Below are 10,961 nucleotides of genomic sequence, written 5' to 3'. Positions count from 1 at the left end.
GGAAGGCAGGTAGTACAGTGTACATAGAGCACAAGACATGGAGTCAGGAAGATCTGAGTTCAAATCCTGTTTCAAACACTTACTAGCTGTGTGACTCTGAGCAAGTCACTTAACCTCTGTTTGCATCAATTTCCTCAACTATAAAATGGGAATAATAATAACATCTACCTCCAAAGGTTACTGTGAGGATCACATGAAATAATATTTGTAAAGCACTTTGCAAATCTCTAAGTGTTCTATAAATGTTAGCTATCATCTTTGACCTGTTAGAGCTCTACTATTTGGTTGTCAGTTACCATTCTTAACTTTCTCCAACCTCCCTTAAATGAACAAATGTGACATGACTTTAATTTAATCTAGACAATCAATTATATATGGAACCACCCTCTCTTACAAAGCTCACACACTATTAAAACAAGAAAATGATTTAAAAATGTTTTCATCCATTACTTTCCACTGGAAGAGTTATTCTTGATTTTCACAAACTATTTTGGCTATTCAAACAGTACAGATGTTTTATAAACACTTGTTGCATGTTTTTGGTTACTGCTCTCCCCAGTCAGAGGCCATCAAAGCCAAGGGTACTTCCTTACAATAAGAAACTGAATCAAAGCATTAAGTGAGAAAATCTGGGCCTTCTTAGTGGTAGCACAGTTAAGTCTCCTTTTTTAAGGTTGTTTTTCTCCCTTGGCTGGCTCACAAAAGTTTTCCATGTAAAGTTATTTTACCATGTACTCCCCCGTCTACATGGGTTTGCTTTCTTTGAATGCTGATAATGGATAATTGGATTTTATAACATCATCAGGTTGAAAAAAATCTCAGTGGTCAGATAATGGATACTTCTATATCCAGGTAAAATTATACTTATATAGCCAGTGTTGAAATATTGGCCCCTTTTTCCTTCCTTTCCCATTTGAATAATGATGGTGGGGTAGAAGGTGGGGGTGGGGTGGGGGAAACGTGTGCTTTCCCTGTAATGTATGACATGGCAGTGAGAAGGGGTAAGAACAAGAGAGACTAAACAAGGTAGGAAGAAGATGGACCAGTGGTGAGACAGTGGGGGAAACCAGAAGTGGCAGAAAATGTGTTTATCCTGCACCCTTCTCTCTTGTACCATTTTTTCACTGGGAAAATGCTATTAAAGGATTAGAGGATTATATAGATATTACCTGGTCACACCAGAAAAAACTTGTGGAATGGAACTACAAAACTGTTAGGGTGTTAAGGGGGACCATGCCTTGCCCTTTGAATAACGTAGAATAATAGGTCAAGGCAGGATTATTGTGTATATGTTTGTGTATGGGCAGGGGGGTGGCTTCTGCCTGGGGAGACCTAATACCTATACTAGAAATTATTCTGAGCATCTATATATCTATTTAGGAGGCAACATGATACATGGGGAAGAACAATAGGAGTCAGAGGAGCCATGTTCAAATTCTAGACCTGCTACTTCCTACCTATGTGACTTTGGGAAAGTCACTTCTGCAGCACACTTCTTATCTACAAAATGAAGGGATTGTACTAGGTGGCCTTGATTGTACCTTCTGGCTCTAAATCCCGTGACTGATGGCCATTCATTCTGGGATCTGTATTGGATTTCTCTCTTTCTAACACAACTCTCTTTTGTAATATAAATTATATGCCTGCAAGTGGGAAGCTAGTCTCGCTATTCTGGAAGTGGAGGGCACCATGCAAGCACTGGCAAAGAATTCTATAAGGAGGAGGAGCTATAAATCAAGAGTAAGAAAATCTCCCCAAGTGTGTCCATGTTCTTTTTGTCTTTAAGTGTCTCTCCAGTGCTTTACTTTAATTACCACAAAATTGGAGGAACAACTCCCTTCTCATTACGCTCTGTTCTAATGTTCTAATTCAAGTCAATAAATATTTATTAAGTGTGAAAGGTCCTTGTACCGGCTCAGGCAGAGATGGTACAGCAGGCTTGAGAACAGAACACAATGAGACACTTGCAGTTGATCTCATAATAAAGAAAATTTTCCTAGCCATAGCAGGGGAATGACATTCATAACAGGGAAAAGATGTTCAGTGAGGATATATTTTTGACTCAGTTAAACATAACTTCTCTTTCTCTATGTTGCCCAGGGTGGTCTACTGGTCAAACCTAAGGAAGTAGCGAGGGCTCCTCAGGGACTAGGAAGCTACATCAAAGCCTGGGCCTTCAGTCCTCTGAACTAATCCAGTACCAAGGATGGATCCAATACCTTTTTTTTTGAGGCAATCAGGGTTAAGTGACTTGCCTAGAGTTACACAGCTAGCAAATGTCTGAGGTTGGAGTCGAATTCAGGTCCTCCTGACTCCAGGGCCAGTGCTCTATCCACTATGCCACCTAATTGCCCCTCCTTTTTAAAGAGCAAAAACTATCCCAGTCCAATAGATATTACTCCTCTAGCACTTGGCACAGTGCCTGCATATTGTAGGCACTTAATGAATACTAGTTGATTGACTACTAAAACTCCCCTCTTTATTCACTCTGGTTCTCTGTGACCTCATCATGATGTGGAAGCTATCCTGGGTTCTTCAAGACTATAGCCAATGAAGCATAAGCTCTGGTAGGTCCTGCTAAGCTAGAAAGGCTTCAAGTAAAGGTCTAGCTACTGACTCTATAGTTTATATCCAAGAAAGACTAAGTCTAGTTCAGAGAGCTGACCATGATGTGATGAATTTTTTCAGCTATTGAAACTATGCCCTGGGGTTTTCTCAGCAAAGATACTGGACATATGTGACCTCTAGCTCTTGTCAGGCAGTGCCCCTCCCCGCACCTACTGAATAGACTCAGTTGAAGCCATGAGGAGAGATGATCTCATCTCTTGCATGTGGACGGTCCAGAAAGGAAAGAGTTGCTGGCAAAGACAACATTATAGTCTTGGGGAAAACACAAATATGGGGCAGAGGAAAGAAGAGGTGCAGGTAGGAAATAGGGGGAAAAAAAGCAATCAGAGAGGTAGGAGACAAACTAAGGTAATGTGGCAGAGGCTGGGAAGAAGAGAGTTTTGAGAAGCACAGGGTGGACCAATGCAGCAGGGAATTAAAGGAGAATAAAGATTTGACTGGAACTCTGTTGGCTACCTCAGATAGTACAATTCCAGTATGGTGGTGAGGGGCAAAATCCATGCTGCTGCCAGTTATAGAGGAGAGGAAATGGAGGCGATAAGTATAGAAAACTCTTTCAGAAGTTTGCCTTTGAAAGAAAAGAGAAATTAGGTTGTAGTTAGAAGGGACCCTAGGGTCAAAAAGAGGTTTTCTCTAGAAGTAGATATACATTTGTTATATCCCCTCTTTGTAGCACTATGCCTGCAGAATTCATAGTAGGTGCTTAATAAATGCCTGTTTATTTGTTGATGGATTCAAGACAGATGGTCTGAAGGAACCCACAGAAAAGAAATTAAAGATACTGATTATGAAAAGATAAGTGTGGGGAACAAAAACTCTTGGGAATTTGGACAGATGGATAAGGCTATAAGGGACTTGTGCAATTTCTTTGCTTTATGGATGAGGAAATTTAGGCCAATTACTTCTCTCAGGACATAAGGTTTCAAGCTAATAACTTCTCTTCTCAGGTCACATTCTCTTCTATGGTTATATGACAAGTGGCAGAGCCAGGATTTTTTCTTTAATTTTTTTTTAAATTTTTAGGCAATTGAGGTTAAGTGACTTGCCCAGCATCACACAGCCAGTAAGTGTCAAGTGTTTGGTCTGAGGCCGGATTTGAACTCAGGTCCTCCTGACTTCAGGGCTGGTGCTCTATCTACTGCACCACCTAGCTGCCCCCAGAGCCAGGATTTGAACCCAGATCTGATTTCATGTCCAGTGATTTTGCAACTAGGCACAGGTGGAGTTGTTAGTTGATAGGAAGATTGATCATAAGTCTAGAACTTGAATAATTAATAATAACAACAACAACTAGCATTTACATAGCACTTACTATCCTTATAATTATCATCTCATTTGATCCTCAGAACAACCCTAGGAGGCAAAAGCTATTATCATGCCCATTTTACAGATAAGGAAGGTGAAGCAGACTTAGGGTAAGTGACTTGCCCAGAGTCACATGGCTAGTATCTGAGGCCAGATGTGAACTCAGGTCTTCCTAACTCCAGGCCTAGCGCTCTATCCACTGTACTACCTTGCTACCTGCTTGAAGAGACTTAGAAGTCTTCTAACCTAATTGTTTAATTTTACAGATGAGGAAACCAAGGCTAAACACAATTAAAGGTATTAAATATGGTATTAGAAATAATTAAAGGTATTAAAGTTGGTATTTAAGCCCAGGCCTTCTGACCCCATATCCAGCATTCTTATTCTACTATACCAACACTCCTTCTTTGAGATTTCAGGGGAGAATGAGAGAGAGAAAACATAGTGACATCTACATGATTTTTGTACCTCCAAATACAAAGATAAAGAGGAATAGTGTGACTTTTAAGTTTCCATTGTAGTAGTTGTTGTTCAGCAGTGTCTGACTCTTCATGACCCCATTTGGGGTTTTCTTGGCAAAGATACTGGTGTGATTTGTCATTTCCTTCTCCACTCATTTTTACTGATGAGAAAGCCAAGGCAAACATGATGAAGTGATTTGCCCAAGGTCACACACTAGTAAGCATCTGAGGCCAGATTTTCACTCAAGTCTTCCTGATTCTAGGCCTGGCACTATCCACTGAGCAACCTAGCTGTCCTAAAATCATCCATAATAAAGCAAAATAATAAGCATACAAATTCAATACAACTTTGTTCTAACAAGAAACAACACATTTTACTTTTAAGAATCTCACAATCTTGAACTTCCATGGCCCCATCAACAAAGACCAAATAGTCTGGGGTTGTAATTACGGAATCCCCCAAGAAACACTGCCTCTGGCAGGGCAATTGTTGGCATCTGGTATCATGTGCTGAGGAAATGTTCTAAGCCTCTCCTAATTAATCTACCCATTCTCCAACCTCCTTACACATTCTATGACCCCTCACCCACATGCTTCGACAATCATTGTAATTACCACACTCTACTGCACAGAAGGAAGTGACCCAGAGCATAACCAAGTATAGACATCTAAAGTGTAGACATCATTTCTAAATTAGCATCCTTTTGTTTCTTTTAGATTTGTTTCCTATTCAACTGCTATGACCCAAGAGATCTATCACCTGGTGGCCAACCCTCTGATGATGGCTCTCTGAATTCTTAACTGGGTTATTCCTTGGAAGACAGGCACAGTCAGCCTGTTTTTGACCTTGTGCCAGAAATCTTTCCAGCTTGGTTGGGACAAATAGGTTCTACTGGTAGTGCTTTTGAAAACTCAGGGTCATCCCCACACCATAGCAAGGCATCAAATAAAGACTGACTTGTAGCAAAAAATAACTAGTATTTACACAGCAATATAAAGTCTGCAAAGTGATTTACATATGTTTTCTCATTTGATCCTCACAACAACTCTTGGAATTAGGTGCTATTACCCCATTTCATAGATGAGAAAACTGACCATTTCATAGATGGGAAAACTGAGATTGACGGAAGTTAAGTAACTTGTTCAGGGACAAACTGTTAGTTAAGTGTCTGAAGCAGGATTCAAACTCCAAACTTCCAGACTCCAAATCTAGAACTATCCAGTGTCCCACTAAGCTGCCTAACAAACATCAGGGCACGGAAATTACTGGTAGGATTTGATAATTCCTGAAAAAGCTAGGGTTTTTTCAGGGCTTATTTAGCTCTTCATACATATATATATACATAATAAGAAATTTATAATTTCTCTTTAATAAAAAATAAATTTGGGAATTATGCATTTAAAAATTAGCAACTGAAGAGAAAAAGAAAAGAGAAGAAGTATATTAAACCTTTTAGGCCAATAAATCAATCAATAAACATTTATTTTATTTGTTCTTTTGATTTAGAATTTTATTTTTCCCCAACTACATGTAAAAACAATTTTTAACATTTAAATTTTGAGTTCCAAATTCTCTCCTTTCCTCCCTCCCCACTCCCACCATTGATAAGGCAAGAATTTGGTTATACATGTAGTAGTCATGCAAAACATATTCATAATAGTCATATTGTAAAAGAAAATATAGACAAAAGAAAGTCAAAAAAAATAAAGTAAAAAAAAGTATGCCTTAGTGTGTACTCAGACACTATCAGTTCTTTCTCTGGGGATGGATAGTACTTTTCATCATAAGTCCTACAGGATTGTCCTCGATTATTGTATTGCTGAGAATAGCTAAGTCATTCACAGCAGATCATCCCACAATATCGCTGTTACTTTGTACACAGTACATTTCACTTTGCATCAGTCCATGCAAGTCTTTCCAGGTTTTTCTGAGAGCATCCTGCTCATCATTTCTTATAGTACAACAATATTCCATCACAATCACATACCACTACTTGTTCAGCCATTCCTCAATTGATGGGCATCCCCTCAACTTCTAATTCTTTATCCCCAGAAAAGAGCTGCTATAAATATTTTTGTACACATAGGTACTTTTCCTTTTTGTTTTTTATCTTTTTAGGGATATAGACCTAGTAGTAGATTGCTAGGTCAAAGGGTATGCGTGGTTTTATAGCCCTTTGGGCATAGTTCTAAATTGCTCTACAGAATGGTTGAATCAGTTCACAAATCTACCAACAGTGCATTAAGTCTCATTTTTCCCATATCCCCTCCAACATTTATCATTTACCTTTTCTGTCCTATTAGACAATCTAATAGGTATGAGGTAGTGCCTCAGAATTGTTTTAATTTGCATTTCTCCAATCAATAGTAAGTTAGAGTATTTTTTCATATGACTATAGATAGTTTTGATTACTTCAACTGAAACAATAAACATTTATTAGGTACCTACTATGTGCCAGGACTAGCTAAATGTTGGGTATACCAAAAAAAGGCAAAAGACACCTGCCCTCAAAGAGCATACAGTCTAATGGGAAAGACAACATGCAAACAAATATATACCAAGCAAGCGAAATACAGGATAAACGGAAAATAATTCACAGATGGAAGGCACTAGAGCTAAAATTAGTTAGGGAAGGTTTCTTTGAGACTTTAGTTGGGGCTTAAAGGAAGCCAGAAAGGCCAGAGAGTAAGGTGTAAGAAGACTGGAAACATAGGATAGGGCTAGGTTATGCAGGACTTTGAATGACAAATAGAGCAATTTGTATTTGCTCCTGGAGGAAACAGGAAGCCACTGGAGTTTATTGGGGGGGCGGGGAGGAATTTGTGTGACATAATTAGACCTGTACTTTAGGAAAATTATTTTGGTGTCTGAATGGAGGATGGTTTGGAGTGGGGAGAGACTTAAGGCAGCCATACTCACTGGCAGGCTATTACAATGATCCAGGTATGCAGTGATGAAGTCCTGCACCAAAGTGTAGGCAGTATCAGAGAAGAGATGGTAAAGTATTTGAGAGGTGTTGTAGAGGTAAAATTGACAAGTCTTGGCAATAGCTTAGATATGGAGGGTGTGACAGTGAGGAATTTGGGATGACTCCTAGGTTGTGAATCTGAGGGACTGGGAGGATGGTGTTGCTTTCTTATAGTAATAGGGAAGGTGGGAAAAACAGGGTTAGGAGGAAAGATAATGATTTCTGTTTTGGACATATTAAGTTTAAGTTGTCTACTGGACATCCTGGTTTGAGATGTCTGAAAGTCAGTTGATGATGTGAGATTAGAGGTCAGCAGAGAGATTGGGACAGGATAGTAGATTTGAGAATCGTCTGGTAATTAAACCCACAGGAGCTAACGAAATCACCAAGTGAAGCAGTACAGAAGGAGAAGAGAAGAGGGCCCAGGACAGAACCCTGAGGGACACCTACAGTTAGAGGGCATGATCTTCAAGAGGATTCAGCAAAGGATAGAGAGAAGGAGTGGTCAGACAGGTAGGAAGTAAACCAGGAGAGAGCAGCTTCCTGAAAACCTAGAGAGTATCAAGGAGAAGAGAATGATCAACAGGATCAAAGGCTGCATAGAGGTCAAGGAGAATGAGAATTAAGAAGAGGCCACTGGATTTGGCAACGAAGAGATTAGTAACTTTGGAGAGAGCAGTTTTGGTGGAACCAGATTGGAAGTCAGAATGTGAGGGGTTAAAAGGGAAGTGAGAGGAGAAAAAGTGGAGTGTAGATGGCCTTTTTGAGGAGGTTAGTTACAAAGGGCAGAAGAAATATAAAATAATAGTCAGTGGGAATGGAAGGATCAAGTGGGCTTTTTTCAGGATAGGGGAGGCATGAGTATGTTTGTAGGTAGTAGGAAATGAGCCAGCAGAGAAGGAGGATTGAAAATAAGTGAAAATGGGAGGGGGATATGACAGAGGGAGCAATCTGTTGGAGGAGACAGAATTGGGATCACTTGAACAGGTAGAGGTTTAGCCTTAGGAAGGAGTAAGGCATTATATGATCGGAGACAAGGGTGAGGGAGAAGATAGTGGTAGAAGGCTTTGGAGTTGATAGGAGACAAAGAAGAGGGGAGAAGAGGGAGTTAATGGCAAATGGCCTCAATTTTTGCTCTAAAATATGAGACAAAGATCTCTGCTGAGTGAGTAGGAAGAAGGGGAGTCCTGGGAGGTTTGAGGAGGAATGAAAAGGTTTTTGAAGAGCCACTGTGGAGAATAGGATAGTGGGTTGATAAGGGAGGTATAGCAGTGTTGTCTAGCATTAGCGAAGGCCTAATTGAGGTTATGTAACATAAATCTGTAGTGGATTCAGTCAGAATTATCACGTCATTTTCTCCACCTTTGTTTAGTGTCATGTGTTTAGGAGTGAAGGCAACGAATAATGGGAGAGACTCAATGCTAAAGTTTGGCTAAGCATAATCAGCAATAAAGGGTGTAGGGATTCAAGAGAGGAGGACAGTGTAGAGTTGAATTGGTTCACCAAGAAGTCAAGATGGGAAGAAGAGGAAAGAGTGGTTATCGTAGGGGAGATGATCTGGGAGAGAATTGAGGGGTCAAGGAATTAGAGGTCACAGTGTGGATGAAGAATAGGGTTATGTAAAGGAAGGCAGAGGGAGAGGTGAAAAGCCAATAGATTACAGTCAGAGAAGGGAATTTCAGAATTCTTAAACATGGAGGTGGTACATTTGTGAGTGATATCTAGATTGAAGGTATGATCATGTTTGTGTGTGACTAAGGTAGAACGGAGGAGTAGATTGGAGGTGAGGACCTGAGTGGTAAGTGTAGTTGAGGGAGAATCTGTATGTTGAAGTCCCCTAGGGCAGGAATTGGGGAAGAAAGAAAAAATGCAAGCCGGATGTCAAATTCATTGAGAAAGGAGCAGGGGACTGCAGACAACAACTACCAAGATTTTGATTGGGCTACGTCAATTATAGCTTTTGTGGGACGCGTTCAAGGCTTCCCAACAAATGTCATGAAAGCTTCTTTGCAGCCACGGGCATCTGGGCCCTCCTCTGCAGTCACATAGGCACCACTCTAACTCAGGATCTCATCTCTTCTCTCCCCTTTCGACTACTATTAACATTCTCCCAGTAGGTCTCCTGAACTCAAGCCTCTTCTCCCCTCCAGTCCCTTCTGCACATGGCTGCCAAAATCACCTCCCAAAAGCACAGATTTGACCGAGTTACTTGCCTGTTCAGGAATCTTCATTAGTTCCCTGTTCCCTGCAGCATCAGATACAACTTTGGCATCTGAAGTCCTTAAAAATCTATCTCCAGGCTACCCCTACCTCCAGGATGTGCTCTAGCCCAACTCCTTACTTGCTTTTCCTTATATGAATTTATGCAAAGTGAAGTGAGCAGTATCAGGAAAACAATTTATACAGTAAGAGCAATATTATAATGATAATCAACTATGAAAAACTTATGTTATGATCAACTGATCAACACAAGGACCTGCCATGATTCTAAATTCTAAATTCATGATGAAACACACTATCCACCTCCAGATAGAGAAATGATGGACTCAGAGTACAGATTGAAGCCTATTTCTTTCTTTCTTTCTTTTGTTTTATGTTTTTGTTTGAGGAAATTTGTTTTGCATGAATCCATATTTGTAATGGGTTTTGTTTTTGTATTCTCAATGAGTAGGGGAAGGAGATAATTTTTTTATATTAAACATTTATTAATTAACTTATTTTTGGTTTTCAACATTTACTTCCGCAAGATTTTGAGTTCCAAATTTTCTTCCCATCTCACCTCCCCCCCAAGATAGCATGCATTGTGAATACCCCTTCCCCTAATATGTCCCCCCTTCTATCCCCCCTCCATTCTCTTATCCCCTTCTCTTTCTATATTCCTGTAGGGTAGGATAGATTTCTATACCCCATTGCCTGTATATCTTATTTTCCATTTGCATGTGAAAACAATTTTTTAACATTTGTTTTTAAAACTTTGAGTTCCAAATTTTCTCCCTTCCTCCCTCCCCACACACCTTCACTGAGAAGGCAAGCAACTTGATACAGGTTATATATGTGTAGTCATGCAAAACACTTCCATAGAAGTCATATTGTGAAAAACTAACTATATTTCCCTTTATCCTATCCTGCCCCCCATTTATTCTATTCTCTCTTTTAACCCTGTCCCTCCTCAGAAGTGTTTGCTTCTGATTACCTCCTCCCCCAATCTGACCTCCCCTTTATCACCCCCCCCCACTCTCTTATCCCCTTCCTCCCTATTTTCCTGTAGGGTAAGATAGATTTCCATACCCAATTGAGTGTGTATGTTACTCCCTCCTTGAGCCAAATCAGATGAGAATAAGATTTACTCCTTCCCTCCCCCTTCCCCATTTCCCCTCCACTGTAAAAATCTTTTCTTGTCTATTTCATGTGAGATAATTTACCGCATTCTATCTCTCCCTTTCTCCTTTTCCCAGTATAATCCTCTCTCATCCCTTGATTTTATTCTCCAGATATCACCCCTTCATCTTCAACTCACCCTGTGCCTACTATCTATCTATCTATCTATCTATCTATCTATCTATCTATCTATCTATCTATCTATCTATCTATCTATCTA

General features: G+C 39.9%; 1 protein-coding gene across 1 annotated transcript in view; it reads right to left on the bottom strand.

Moving 5' to 3' along the window:
* Window positions 1-10,961, bottom strand: part of LOC114043926 (histone-arginine methyltransferase CARM1-like) — a 243,762-nt gene that overhangs the window by 148,256 nt on the left and 84,545 nt on the right. The window lies entirely within an intron of this gene.

The sequence above is a fragment of the Vombatus ursinus genome, unplaced genomic scaffold (assembly GCF_900497805.2).
Source record: "Vombatus ursinus unplaced genomic scaffold, bare-nosed wombat genome assembly UNPS02014770.1, whole genome shotgun sequence".
In the NCBI taxonomy this organism is placed as follows: domain Eukaryota; kingdom Metazoa; phylum Chordata; class Mammalia; order Diprotodontia; family Vombatidae; genus Vombatus; species Vombatus ursinus.
Note: the sequence above shows the minus strand (reverse complement) of the source record. Positions and strands in the feature narration are given on the sequence as shown.